This window comes from Drosophila rhopaloa, unplaced genomic scaffold (assembly GCF_018152115.1).
Source record: "Drosophila rhopaloa isolate 14029-0021.01 unplaced genomic scaffold, ASM1815211v1 contig_148, whole genome shotgun sequence".
NCBI classification, from domain to species: Eukaryota; Metazoa; Arthropoda; class Insecta; order Diptera; family Drosophilidae; genus Drosophila; species Drosophila rhopaloa.
The window spans coordinates 17,202-32,593 of record NW_025335026.1 but is presented as its reverse complement, the minus strand read 5'-3'; positions in this window follow the sequence as shown (position 1 = coordinate 32,593).

Genomic DNA, 15,392 nt, shown 5'->3' with positions numbered 1-15,392 from the left:
TTGGAATCGGCTTAAGTTTGGTTAAGTTATGGACTCTCGAAGTTCAATTTTGGGTCAAAGTTAAACAAGTCAAATTAGAAATAACTGACATGAAAATGGGTGAAAAATTTGATTAAAGTTAAATTGAAAAATTTGAATGCAGATTTTTAGAGAATCGAATCAGAAGTCTTTAGAGGTATGCCACTTTGGAAACGGCTTAAGTTTGGTAAAGTTATGGACTCTCTAAGTCCAATTTTTAGTCACTCTGTTACAAGTCCTCGGAAATCTAGAAATAACTGACATGAAAATGGGTCAAAAATTAATCGACGTTAAATTGAAAAATTTGAATGCAGATTTTTAGAGAATCGAATCAGAAGTCTTTAGAGGTATGCCACTTTGGAATCGGCTTAAGTTTGATTAAGTTATGGACTCTCGAAGTTCAATTTTGGGTCAAAGTTAAACAAGTCAAATTAGAAATAACTGACATGAAAATGGGTGAAAAATTTGATCAAAGTTAAATTGAAAAATTTGAATGCAGATTTTTAGAGAATCGAATCAGAAGTCTTTAGAGGTATGCCACTTTGGAAACGGCTTAAGTTTGGTAAAGTTATGGACTCTCTTAGTCCAATTTTTAGTCACTCTGTTACAAGTCCTCGGAAATCTAGAAATAACTGACATGAAAATGGGTCAAAAAATTAATCGACGTTAAATTGAAAAATTTGAATGCAGATTTTTAGAGAATCGAATCAGAAGTCTTTAGAGGTATGCCACTTTGCAATCGGCTTTAGCTTGGTAAAGTTATGGACTCTCGAAGTTCAATTTTGGGTCAAAGTTAAACAAGTCAAATTAGAAATAACTGACATGAAAATGGGTGAAAAATTTGATCACAGTTAAATTGAAAAATTTGAATGCAGATTTTTAGAGAATCGAATCAGAAGTCTTTAGAGGTATGCCACTTTGGAATCGGCTTAAGTTTGGTTAAGTTATGGACTCTCGAAGTTCAATTTTGGGTCAAAGTTAAACAAGTCAAATTAGAAATAACTGACATGAAAATGGGTCAAAAATTTGATCAACGTTAAATTGAAAAATTTGAATGCAGATTTTAAGAGAATCGAATCAGAAGTCTTTAGAGATATGCCACTTTGGTATCGGCTTAAGTTTGATTAAGTTATGGACTCTCGAAGTTCAATTTTGGGTCAAAGTTAAACAAGTCAAATTAGAAATAACTGACATGAAAATGGGTGAAAAATTTGATCAAAGTTAAATTGAAAAATTTGAATGCAGATTTTTAGAGAATCGAATCAGAAGTCTTTAGAGGTATGCCACTTTGGAATCGGCTTAAGTTTGGTAAAGTTATGGACTCTCTTAGTCCAATTGTTAGTCACTCTGTTACAAGTCCTCGGAAATCTAGAAATAACTGACATGAAAATGGGTCAAAAAATTAATCGACGTTTTTTTTTTTTTATTTAACTTTGCTTTTATTTATTGAATCTTCTCTTAATTTTGAGACTAACAATAAGTTTACGAATCTTAACATTAAAATTTAACTAACAGTATAATAAGACTGCATTCTGGTTGCGCGTGCCTCAAGTCGGTCGCTGGGTGGGTAAGTCATTGCGACGAAGGCGTGATTGGTTGATCAACCTTGTAAGACCTCTCGCCAGGTGGTTAGGGTGCAACGATAGCTTGGTAAAGTACTTTTCCTTCTGTTCTGCGATCACTTCTTTGACTGGTAGAATGTTTAAGTCGCGATGTATGGTTTCGTTGCGAACGTACCACGGTGCCCCGGTGATTGTTCTCAAGATCTTCGACTGAGCTCGCTGGACTATGTCAATATTGCTATTGCTGGCATTCCCCCATAACTGAGAGCCGTACATCCATATAGGTTTTAGTACCGAGTTATACAGCAGGACTTTATATTCAAGACTAAGGGGAGACCGAGCGTTGATAAGCCAATGAAGGCTACTGGCTTTTAGCTTTAGGTGTGTTCTTTTGGCTTCAATGTGCCGGCGCCATGTGAGTCTTCTGTCGAGGTGTACTCCTAGATATGTCACTTCGTTTGCTTGCGGGAGTAGAGTATGGTTTAACATGAGCGGCGGGCAGTTTTGCCTGTTCAGGGTGAACGTAACGTGCTTGCATTTTTGTTCGTTCACTTTAATTCGCCAATCTGATAGCCATTTTTCTACATCGACCAGATGAAGAGCGAGCTGCGCAGTTGCTTGCATCGGGCATTTTGAGCGGCTGAGAATGGCTGTATCATCAGCAAACGTAGATGTTGTTAGTCGTGTGCTTGTTGGGATGTCTGCTGTGTAGAGGACATATAATGTTGGCCCAAGCACGCTTCCTTGAGGAACTCCAGCTCCAATAGTGAAATCGTCAGTTATAGCAGTGTTGCATCGAACAGCAAATTTTCTGTCGTAGAGGTAAGACTCTAGAAGCTTATGGGTGTTGTAGGGGAGCATTGTCTTGATCTTGAACATTAGACCTTCTAGCCAAACTCTATCAAATGCTTGAGAGACGTCTAAAAATATGGCAGTACAGTACTCTCGTTTTTCGAACGCGTTCCGAATTTCTGATGTTATCCGGTTGACCTGCTCAATTGTTCCGTGCTTTTCACGAAACCCAAATTGGTGTGACGGAATTCCTTCCTGGATTCTTAGGTATGTGTTTATCCGAATCAATACGCATTTTTCAAAGAGTTTAGATAAGCATGAGAGTAGGCTTATAGGTCTATACGACGTGGGAATTGTGTGGTCTTTTCCTGGCTTTGCTATCATTATTATAATTGACTTTTTCCATCTCACTGGAAAGTGGCCTAGTTTTGCGATGGCATTAAAAAGCTGGGTGATAGTGCAAACGGCGCAATATGGGAGCTCAATGATCATTTTGGGAGTTATGAGGTCGCAGCCCGGGGATTTTTTCGGATTCAGCTGATTTTTGATGATGTTAGCGATTTCGTTTGGGCGAAACTCAATTGGTTCATGTTGAAGCTGAGGCTCATGTGGTAAAGTCGGCAAGGTGAACGCACTAGTGGCAGGATTTGGTTTGAAGACATTTTTAAGGTGGTTGGCAAACGTGCTGGCTCTGTCTGCATCGCTGCGCGCCCAGCCGCCTGTGGGGTTTCTAATAGGCATCACGGTTACTTTCGGTGAGCTTAGAGTAGGGTGAGCTCTCCATAGTGAGTGTTTTGTGCTAGATGTTGACAATTGCTCTATGTAGCGTCGGTGGACATGTGCTTCTTCTTGCTGTAAAGCTTTTGTGAGTTGACGTGAGGCATATTTTAAGCTTTGCCTAGCAGATGGTGATCTGTGGAGTTGCCACTCTCGACGTAAGCGTCGCTTTTCGAGGACGAGCTGTTCTATTTGTAGATTTGTCTTCTTTTGGTTGCTTTGTGTACTTGTAGTTTGGGGTGTTGAAACTCGAGCTGCAGAGACGAGTACAGACTCCAGTGTATTAACAAATCTGTCTACGTTGGCTTCATCGTTGAGATGAGGACTTAGCTCAATGTGTGAGCTAATGTATTTCTTGTACTTAACCCAATTGGTTTTCTGAGATGTCAATTTAAACGATTGCTCCAATGCGCCTGGATGTCGGAGAAGAATAAACAGGACAGGCGAGTGATCCGATGAAAGATCCGAGAGGCATTCGGCGCTTATCAGATTTTTAGAAATGTTTTTGGTAATTGCAAAGTCTATTAAATCGGGTAGTTTCCTTGGGTCTGCCGGCCAGTATGTTGGTCTGCCAGGAGAAACATAGTCCAGCTTGTTCTTGGCTTTTATAACTGCATTATAGAGCTGTTTTCCTTTTGGAGTCACGAGACGTGATCCCCAGTGTGTGTTCTTGGCGTTGTAGTCCCCTGCTGCTATGAAGTGGTCTCCTAGTGAGTTGAAAAACTGCATAAACTCATCTTCAGCTATGGTGAAGGGAGGGGGGCAGTATACGGCGGCTAGTGTAAGTTGGTTGCCAGTATTTGTTTGTATATTTATAGATGTGGCCTGTAGATAATTTTTAGCAAATTTGTTATGATAGTGGTGCTTAATACGGCTTCTGATTAGAATTCCAGTCCCACCATGTGCTTTACCATCTGGATGATTTGTTCCGTAAAATGAGTAACCTCGTAGTTGAAAATTGTATTTATTTGTAAGGTGTGTTTCTGAAAGCAGCATTACGTCGATATGGTTGTCGAGTAGGAATTGAGCTAACTCAAGTTTATGCTGTGAGACGCCGTTAGCGTTCCACGTAGATATCCTTAGGGAAGTCATTATTTGGATTGTTGTGAAACCAGCATTTGAATCAGTAGATTTTGGCTTCGCATTAAATCTTGCCTAGTTGTGCGCATAAACGTCATAAACTCCGTAAGGCTTTGCTGCAGGCTGTATATCATATCTTCGAAGTTGCTTTTTGACTGCTCCGGGAATTGTTGCTGCTGAGCCGTGTTCGGTTCTTGGTATGCTGATTGCAGAAATGAACTTTTTGAGACAGGGTTAGCCAGTCCTGATTTTAAAGCGCTTGCGTAAGTCACATTTTTATCAGAGTTTAAGGGTCCTAGTGAGGATCTGGCTGCAGTCGAGAAGAAGACTTCAGGGTTTGATCTGGAAGCTGTCATCTGTTTATTTTGGGTGCGGGCGGCAGTTTCTCTCTGGTGGATGCGACTTTTCAGCTCCTTGTAAACAGGGCAGCCTCTGTAGTTAGCAGTGTGATTGCCACCGCAGTTGCCGCACTTTTTCGAGTTGCAGTCATCTTTGTTCGTTGGGCAGTGTGCGGAGTCATGAAGATCTCCACAAACTACACACCGGGCGCAGTTTACAGTATGACCTTGTATGGCCATATTCTTGGCAGTTCGCACATTGTACCGGGCCATTGCGTTTGTGCGGTTCCTCAACTGTAATTCTGCGGTGCAGCAGGAACTGAAGATTGTAAATGGGGTGCACTTCGTATTTCTTTAGGGGCTTATTTTCTGGTTCGAGCTCAACCTTAAAGAGTGGCTGCGGCTTTTTATCCCTGTTAAGGATGTTGAAGACTGTCTTAGCGTTAAATCCCTTCTCTTGAAGCGCCTTTGTTATCTCTGCAGGCGTTACGTCGGACTCTATGCCCTTAAGTACGACTTGCAGGCCCTTGCTACTTTTTAGCTGATACGTGTAAAAGTTCTTTTTATTCTCGGAAAGATATTTCGATAATACTCTGTAATTATCTTCAGACTTCATTTGAACCTTTGTTTCCTGGATGTTGCCCTTTACTAGAGGTATTATGTGGAAGTTATCCTTTCCAATAAGCTCGATAATTTTGTTGACAAGAACATTGGAACTTTTTTTTCGAATATAAATAGGCGGAGGTTTTGGCTTCCTTTTCTCGACTTCAGTGGATTCGGCCGCCTCAACGTCATAGGCGTCTTCCAAGATTTTAAATCGGTTTGAGTTCGTGGGCATTTCTATTCCAGCTAGGCTAGCATTGTTACGGGTTATTTTGCGTTGAGAATTTAGAGGGCTCAGCTTCCTTTTGATTTGGATGTAGCGATCCATACCAGTCTGCACAGCCGACTTAGTACATTCATTGGTTTAACGACGTTAAATTGAAAAATTTGAATGCAGATTTTTAGAGAATCGAATCAGAAGTCTTTAGAGGTATGCCACTTTGCAATCGGCTTTAGCTTGGTAAAGTTATGGACTCTCGAAGTTCAATTTTGGGTCAAAGTTAAACAAGTCAAATTAGAAATAACTGACATGAAAATGGGTGAAAAATATGATCAAAGTTAAATTGAAAAATTTGAATGCAGATTTTTAGAAAATCGAATCAGAAGTCTTTAGAGGTATGCCACTTTGGAATCGGCTTAAGTTTGGTTAAGTTATGGACTCTCTAAGTCCTATTTTGGGTCAAAGTTAAACAAGTCAAATTAGAAATAACTGACATGAAAATGGGTGAAAAATTTGATCAAAGTTAAATTGAAAAATTTGAATGCAGATTTTTAGAGAATCGAATCAGAAGTCTTTAGAGGTATGCCACTTTGGAAACGGCTTAAGTTTGGTAAAGTTATGGACTCTCGAAGTTCAATTTTGGGTCAAAGTTAAACAAGTCAAATTAGAAATAACTGACATGAAAATGGGTCAAAAATTTGATCAACGTTAAATTGAAAAATTTGAATGCAGATTTTAAGAGAATCGAATCAGAAGTCTTTAGAGATATGCCACTTTGTAATCGGCTTAAGTTTGATTAAGTTATGGACTCTCGAAGTTCAATTTTGGGTCAAAGTTAAACAAGTCAAATTAGAAATAACTGACATGAAAATGGGTGAAAAATTTGATCAAAGTTAAATTGAAAAATTTGAATGCAGATTTTTAGAGAATCGAATCAGAAGTCTTTAGAGGTATGCCACTTTGGAAACGGCTTAAGTTTGGTAAAGTTATGGACTCTCTTAGTCCAATTTTTAGTCACTCTGTTACAAGTCCTCGGAAATCTAGAAATAACTGACATGAAAATGGGTCAAAAAATTAATCGACGTTAAATTGAAAAATTTGAATGCAGATTTTTAGAGAATCGAATCAGAAGTCTTTAGAGGTATGCCACTTTGCAATCGGCTTTAGCTTGGTAAAGTTATGGACTCTCGAAGTTCAATTTTGGGTCAAAGTTAAACAAGTCAAATTAGAAATAACTGACATGAAAATGGGTGAAAAATATGATCAAAATTAAATTGAAAAATTTGAATGCAGATTTTTAGAAAATCGAATCAGAAGTCTTTAGGGGTATGCCACTTTGGAATCGGCTTAAGTTTGGTTAAGTTATGGACTCTCTAAGTCCTATTTTGGGTCAAAGTTAAACAAGTCAAATTAGAAATAACTGACATGAAAATGGGTGAAAAATTTGATCAAAGTTAAATTGAAAAATTTGAATGCAGATTTTTAGAGAATCGAATCAGAAGTCTTTAGAGGTATGCCACTTTGGAAACGGCTTAAGTTTGGTAAAGTTATGGACTCTCTTAGTCCAATTTTTAGTCACTCTGTTACAAGTCCTCGGAAATCTAGAAATAACTGACATGAAAATGGGTCAAAAAATTAATCGACGTTAAATTGAAAAATTTGAATGCAGATTTTTAGAGAATCGAATCAGAAGTCTTTAGAGGTATGCCACTTTGCAATCGGCTTTAGCTTGGTAAAGTTATGGACTCTCGAAGTTCAATTTTGGGTCAAAGTTAAACAAGTCAAATTAGAAATAACTGACATGAAAATGGGTGAAAAATTTGATCAAAATTAAATTGAAAAATTTGAATGCAGATTTTTAGAAAATCGAATCAGAAGTCTTTAGGGGTATGCCACTTTGGAATCGGCTTAAGTTTGATTAAGTTATGGACTCTCGAAGTTCAATTTTGGGTCAAAGTTAAACAAGTCAAATTAGAAATAACTGACATGAAAATGGGTGAAAAATTTGATCAAAGTTAAATTGAAAAATTTGAATGCAGATTTTTAGAGAATCGAATCAGAAGTCTTTAGAGGTATGCCACTTTGGAAACGGCTTAAGTTTGGTAAAGTTATGGACTCTCTTAGTCCAATTTTTAGTCACTCTGTTACAAGTCCTCGGAAATCTAGAAATAACTGACATGAAAATGGGTCAAAAAATTAATCGACGTTAAATTGAAAAATTTGAATGCAGATTTTTAGAGAATCGAATCAGAAGTCTTTAGAGGTATGCCACTTTGCAATCGGCTTTAGCTTGGTAAAGTTATGGACTCTCGAAGTTCAATTTTGGGTCAAAGTTAAACAAGTCAAATTAGAAATAACTGACATGAAAATGGGTGAAAAATATGATCAAAGTTAAATTGAAAAATTTGAATGCAGATTTTTAGAAAATCGAATCAGAAGTCTTTAGGGGTATGCCACTTTGGAATCGGCTTAAGTTTGATTAAGTTATGGACTCTCGAAGTTCAATTTTGGGTCAAAGTTAAACAAGTCAAATTAGAAATAACTGACATGAAAATGGGTGAAAAATTTGATCAAAGTTAAATTGAAAAATTTGAATGCAGATTTTTAAAGAATCGAATCAGAAGTCTTTAGAGGTATGCCACTTTGGAAACGGCTTAAGTTTGGTAAAGTTATGGACTCTCTTAGTCCAATTTTTAGTCACTCTGTTACAAGTCCTCGGAAATCTAGAAATAACTGACATGAAAATGGGTCAAAAAATTAATCGACGTTAAATTGAAAAATTTGAATGCAGATTTTTAGAGAATCGAATCAGAAGTCTTTAGAGGTATGCCACTTTGGAAACGGCTTAAGTTTGGTAAAGTTATGGACACTTTGGAAACGGCTTAAGTTTGGTAAAGTTATGGACTCTCTTAGTCCAATTTTTAGTCACTCTGTTACAAGTCCTCGGAAATCTAGAAATAACTGACATGAAAATGGGTCAAAAAATTAATCGACGTTAAATTGAAAAATTTGAATGCAGATTTTTAGAGAATCGAATCAGAAGTCTTTAGAGTTATGCCACTTTGCAATCGGCTTTAGCTTGGTAAAGTTATGGACTCTCGAAGTTCAATTTTGGGTCAAAGTTAAACAAGTCAAATTAGAAATAACTGACATGAAAATGGGGCAAAAATTTGATCAACGTTAAATTGAAAAATTTGAATGCAGATTTTAAGAGAATCGAATCAGAAGTCTTTAGAGATATGCCACTTTGGAATCGGCTTAAGTTTGATTAAGTTATGGACTCTCGAAGTTCAATTTGGGGTCAAAGTTAAACAAGTCAAATTAGAAATAACTGACATGAAAATGGGTGAAAAATTTGATCAAAGTTAAATTGAAAAATTTGAATGCAGATTTTTAGAGAATCGAATCAGAAGTCTTTAGAGGTATGCCACTTTGGAAACGGCTTAAGTTTGGTAAAGTTATGGACTCTCTTAGTCCAATTTTTAGTCACTCTGTTACAAGTCCTCGGAAATCTAGAAATAACTGACATGAAAATGGGTCAAAAAATTAATCGACGTTAAATTGAAAAATTTGAATGCAGATTTTTAGAGAATCGAATCAGAAGTCTTTAGAGGTATGCCACTTTGGAAACGGCTTAAGTTTGGTAAAGTTATGGACTCTCTTAGTCCAATTTTTAGTCACTCTGTTACAAGTCCTCGGAAATCTAGAAATAACTGACATGAAAATGGGTCAAAAAATTAATCGACGTTAAATTGAAAAATTTGAATGCAGATTTTTAGAGAATCGAATCAGAAGTCTTTAGAGGTATGCCACTTTGCAATCGGCTTTAGCTTGGTAAAGTTATGGACTCTCGAAGTTCAATTTTGGGTCAAAGTTAAACAAGTCAAATTAGAAATAACTGACATGAAAATGGGTGAAAAATATGATCAAAATTAAATTGAAAAATTTGAATGCAGATTTTTAGAAAATCGAATCAGAAGTCTTTAGAGGTATGCCACTTTGGAATCGGCTTAAGTTTGGTTAAGTTATGGACTCTCTAAGTCCTATTTTGGGTCAAAGTTAAACAAGTCAAATTAGAAATAACTGACATGAAAATGGGTGAAAAATTTGATCAAAGTTAAATTGAAAAATTTGAATGCAGATTTTTAGAGAATCGAATCAGAAGTCTTTAGAGGTATGCCACTTTGGAAACGGCTTAAGTTTGGTAAAGTTATGGACTCTCTTAGTCCAATTTTTAGTCACTCTGTTACAAGTCCTCGGAAATCTAGAAATAACTGACATGAAAATGGGTCAAAAAATTAATCGACGTTAAATTGAAAAATTTGAATGCAGATTTTTAGAGAATCGAATCAGAAGTCTTTAGAGGTATGCCACTTTGCAATCGGCTTTAGCTTGGTAAAGTTATGGACTCTCGAAGTTCAATTTTGGGTCAAAGTTAAACAAGTCAAATTAGAAATAACTGACATGAAAATGGGTGAAAAATATGATCAAAGTTAAATTGAAAAATTTGAATGCAGATTTTTAGAAAATCGAATCAGAAGTCTTTAGGGGTATGCCACTTTGGAATCGGCTTAAGTTTGATTAAGTTATGGACTCTCGAAGTTCAATTTTGGGTCAAAGTTAAACAAGTCAAATTAGAAATAACTGACATGAAAATGGGTGAAAAATTTGATCAAAGTTAAATTGAAAAATTTGAATGCATTAATCAGATTTTTAAAGAATCGAATCAGAAGTCTTTAGAGGTATGCCACTTTGGAAACGGCTTAAGTTTGGAAGTTTGGTAAAGTTATGGACTCTCTTAGTCCAATTTTTAGTCACTCTGTTACAAGTCCTCGGAAATCTAGAAATAACTGACATGAAAATGGGTCAAAAAATTAATCGACGTTAAATTGAAAAATTTGAATGCAGATTTTTAGAGAATCGAATCAGAAGTCTTTAGAGGTATGCCACTTTGCAATCGGCTTTAGCTTGGTAAAGTTATGGACTCTCGAAGTTCAATTTTGGGTCAAAGTTAAACAAGTCAAATTAGAAATAACTGACATGAAAATGGGTGAAAAATTTGATCAACGTTAAATTGAAAAATTTGAATGCAGATTTTAAGAGAATCGAATCAGAAGTCTTTAGAGATATGCCACTTTGGAATCGGCTTAAGTTTGATTAAGTTATGGACTCTCGAAGTTCAATTTTGGGTCAAAGTTAAACAAGTCAAATTAGAAATAACTGACATGAAAATGGGTGAAAAATTTGATCAAAGTTAAATTGAAAAATTTGAATGCAGATTTTTAGAGAATCGAATCAGAAGTCTTTAGAGGTATGCCACTTTGGAAACGGCTTAAGTTTGGTAAAGTTATGGACTCTCTTAGTCCAATTTTTAGTCACTCTGTTACAAGTCCTCGGAAATCTAGAAATAACTGACATGAAAATGGGTCAAAAAATTAATCGACGTTAAATTGAAAAATTTGAATGCAGATTTTTAGAGAATCGAATCAGAAGTCTTTAGAGGTATGCCACTTTGCAATCGGCTTTAGCTTGGTAAAGTTATGGACTCTCGAAGTTCAATTTTGGGTCAAAGTTAAACAAGTCAAATTAGAAATAACTGACATGAAAATGGGTGAAAAATATGATCAAAGTTAAATTGAAAAATTTGAATGCAGATTTTTAGAAAATCGAATCAGAAGTCTTTAGGGGTATGCCACTTTGGAATCGGCTTAAGTTTGGTTAAGTTATGGACTCTCTAAGTCCTATTTTGGGTCAAAGTTAAACAAGTCAAATTAGAAATAACTGACATGAAAATGGGTGAAAAATTTGATCAAAGTTAAATTGAAAAATTTGAATGCAGATTTTTAGAGAATCGAATCAGAAGTCTTTAGAGGTATGCCACTTTGGAAACGGCTTAAGTTTGGTAAAGTTATGGACTCTCTAAGTCCAATTTTTAGTCACTCTGTTACAAGTCCTCGGAAATCTAGAAATAACTGACATGAAAATGGGTCAAAAAATTAATCGACGTTAAATTGAAAAATTTGAATGCAGATTTTTAGAGAATCGAATCAGAAGTCTTTAGAGGTATGCCACTTTGCAATCGGCTTTAGCTTGGTAAAGTTATGGACTCTCGAAGTTCAATTTTGGGTCAAAGTTAAACAAGTCAAATTAGAAATAACTGACATGAAAATGGGTGAAAAATTTGATCACAGTTAAATTGAAAAATTTGAATGCAGATTTTTAGAGAATCGAATCAGAAGTCTTTAGAGGTATGCCACTTTGGAATCGGCTTAAGTTTGGTTAAGTTATGGACTCTCGAAGTTCAATTTTGGGTCAAAGTTAAACAAGTCAAATTAGAAATAACTGACATGAAAATGGGTCAAAAATTTGATCAACGTTAAATTGAAAAATTTGAATGCAGATTTTAAGAGTATCGAATCAGAAGTCTTTAGAGATATGCCACTTTGGAATCGGCTTAAGTTTGATTAAGTTATGGACTCTCGAAGTTCAATTTTGGGTCAAAGTTAAACAAGTCAAATTAGAAATAACTGACATGAAAATGGGTGAAAAATTTGATCAAAGTTAAATTGAAAAATTTGAATGCAGATTTTTAGAGAATCGAATCAGAAGTCTTTAGAGGTATGCCACTTTGGAAACGGCTTAAGTTTGGTAAAGTTATGGACTCTCTTAGTCCAATTTTTAGTCACTCTGTTACAAGTCCTCGGAAATCTAGAAATAACTGACATGAAAATGGGTCAAAAAATTAATCGACGTTAAATTGAAAAATTTGAATGCAGATTTTTAGAGAATCGAATCAGAAGTCTTTAGAGGTATGCCACTTTGCAATCGGCTTTAGCTTGGTAAAGTTATGGACTCTCGAAGTTCAATTTTGGGTCAAAGTTAAACAAGTCAAATTAGAAATAACTGACATGAAAATGGGTGAAAAATATGATCAAAGTTAAATTGAAAAATTTGAATGCAGATTTTTAGAAAATCGAATCAGAAGTCTTTAGGGGTATGCCACTTTGGAATCGGCTTAAGTTTGGTTAAGTTATGGACTCTCTAAGTCCTATTTTGGGTCAAAGTTAAACAAGTCAAATTAGAAATAGCTGACATGAAAATGGGTGAAAAATTTGATCAAAGTTAAATTGAAAAATTTGAATGCAGATTTTTAGAGAATCGAATCAGAAGTCTTTAGAGGTATGCCACTTTGGAAACGGCTTAAGTTTGGTAAAGTTATGGACTCTCTAAGTCCAATTTTTAGTCACTCTGTTACAAGTCCTCGGAAATCTAGAAATAACTGACATGAAAATGGGTCAAAAAATTAATCGACGTTAAATTGAAAAATTTGAATGCAGATTTTTAGAGAATCGAATCAGAAGTCTTTAGAGGTATGCCACTTTGCAATCGGCTTTAGCTTGGTAAAGTTATGGACTCTCGAAGTTCAATTTTGGGTCAAAGTTAAACAAGTCAAATTAGAAATAACTGACATGAAAATGGGTGAAAAATTTGATCACAGTTAAATTGAAAAATTTGAATGCAGATTTTTAGAGAATCGAATCAGAAGTCTTTAGGGGTATGCCACTTTGGAATCGGCTTAAGTTTGGTTAAGTTATGGACTCTCTAAGTCCTATTTTGGGTCAAAGTTAAACAAGTCAAATTAGAAATAACTGACATGAAAATGGGTCAAAAATTTGATCAACGTTAAATTGAAAAATTTGAATGCAGATTTTAAGAGAATCGAATCAGAAGTCTTTAGAGATATGCCACTTTGGAATCGGCTTAAGTTTGATTAAGTTATGGACTCTCGAAGTTCAATTTTGGGTCAAAGTTAAACAAGTCAAATTAGAAATAACTGACATGAAAATGGGTGAAAAATTTGATCAAAGTTAAATTGAAAAATTTGAATGCAGATTTTTAGAGAATCGAATCAGAAGACTTTAGAGGTATGCCACTTTGGAAACGGCTTAAGTTTGGTAAAGTTATGGACTCTCTTAGTCCAATTTTTAGTCACTCTGTTACAAGTCCTCGGAAATCTAGAAATAACTGACATGAAAATGGGTCAAAAAATTAATCGACGTTAAATTGAAAAATTTGAATGCAGATTTTTAGAGAATCGAATCAGAAGTCTTTAGAGGTATGCCACTTTGCAATCGGCTTTAGCTTGGTAAAGTTATGGACTCTCGAAGTTCAATTTTGGGTCAAAGTTAAACAAGTCAAATTAGAAATAACTGACATGAAAATGGGTGAAAAATATGATCAAAGTTAAATTGAAAAATTTGAATGCAGATTTTTAGAAAATCGAATCAGAAGTCTTTAGGGGTATGCCACTTTGGAATCGGCTTAAGTTTGGTTAAGTTATGGACTCTCTAAGTCCTATTTTGGGTCAAAGTTAAACAAGTCAAATTAGAAATAACTGACATGAAAATGGGTGAAAAATTTGATCAAAGTTAAATTGAAAAATTTGAATGCAGATTTTTAGAGAATCGAATCAGAAGTCTTTAGAGGTATGCCACTTTGGAAACGGCTTAAGTTTGGTAAAGTTATGGACTCTCTAAGTCCAATTTTTAGTCACTCTGTTACAAGTCCTCGGAAATCTAGAAATAACTGACATGAAAATGGGTCAAAAAATTAATCGACGTTAAATTGAAAAATTTGAATGCAGATTTTTAGAGAATCGAATCAGAAGTCTTTAGAGGTATGCCACTTTGCAATCGGCTTTAGCTTGGTAAAGTTATGGACTCTCGAAGTTCAATTTTGGGTCAAAGTTAAACAAGTCAAATTAGAAATAACTGACATGAAAATGGGTGAAAAATTTGATCACAGTTAAATTGAAAAATTTGAATGCAGATTTTTAGAGAATCGAATCAGAAGTCTTTAGAGGTATGCCACTTTGGAATCGGCTTAAGTTTGGTTAAGTTATGGACTCTCGAAGTTCAATTTTGGGTCAAAGTTAAACAAGTCAAATTAGAAATAACTGACATGAAAATGGGTCAAAAATTTGATCAACGTTAAATTGAAAAATTTGAATGCAGATTTTAAGAGTATCGAATCAGAAGTCTTTAGAGATATGCCACTTTGGAATCGGCTTAAGTTTGATTAAGTTATGGACTCTCGAAGTTCAATTTTGGGTCAAAGTTAAACAAGTCAAATTAGAAATAACTGACATGAAAATGGGTGAAAAATTTGATCAAAGTTAAATTGAAAAATTTGAATGCAGATTTTTAGAGAATCGAATCAGAAGTCTTTAGAGGTATGCCACTTTGGAAACGGCTTAAGTTTGGTAAAGTTATGGACTCTCTTAGTCCAATTTTTAGTCACTCTGTTACAAGTCCTCGGAAATCTAGAAATAACTGACATGAAAATGGGTCAAAAAATTAATCGACGTTAAATTGAAAAATTTGAATGCAGATTTTTAGAGAATCGAATCAGAAGTCTTTAGAGGTATGCCACTTTGCAATCGGCTTTAGCTTGGTAAAGTTATGGACTCTCGAAGTTCAATTTTGGGTCAAAGTTAAACAAGTCAAATTAGAAATAACTGACATGAAAATGGGTGAAAAATATGATCAAAGTTAAATTGAAAAATTTGAATGCAGATTTTTAGAAAATCGAATCAGAAGTCTTTAGGGGTATGCCACTTTGGAATCGGCTTAAGTTTGGTTAAGTTATGGACTCTCTAAGTCCTATTTTGGGTCAAAGTTAAACAAGTCAAATTAGAAATAGCTGACATGAAAATGGGTGAAAAATTTGATCAAAGTTAAATTGAAAAATTTGAATGCAGATTTTTAGAGAATCGAATCAGAAGTCTTTAGAGGTATGCCACTTTGGAAACGGCTTAAGTTTGGTAAAGTTATGGACTCTCTAAGTCCAATTTTTAGTCACTCTGTTACAAGTCCTCGGAAATCTAGAAATAACTGACATGAAAATGGGTCAAAAAATTAATCGACGTTAAATTGAAAAATTTGAATGCAGATTTTTAGAGAATCGAATCAGAAGTCTTTAGAGGTATGCCACTTTGCAATC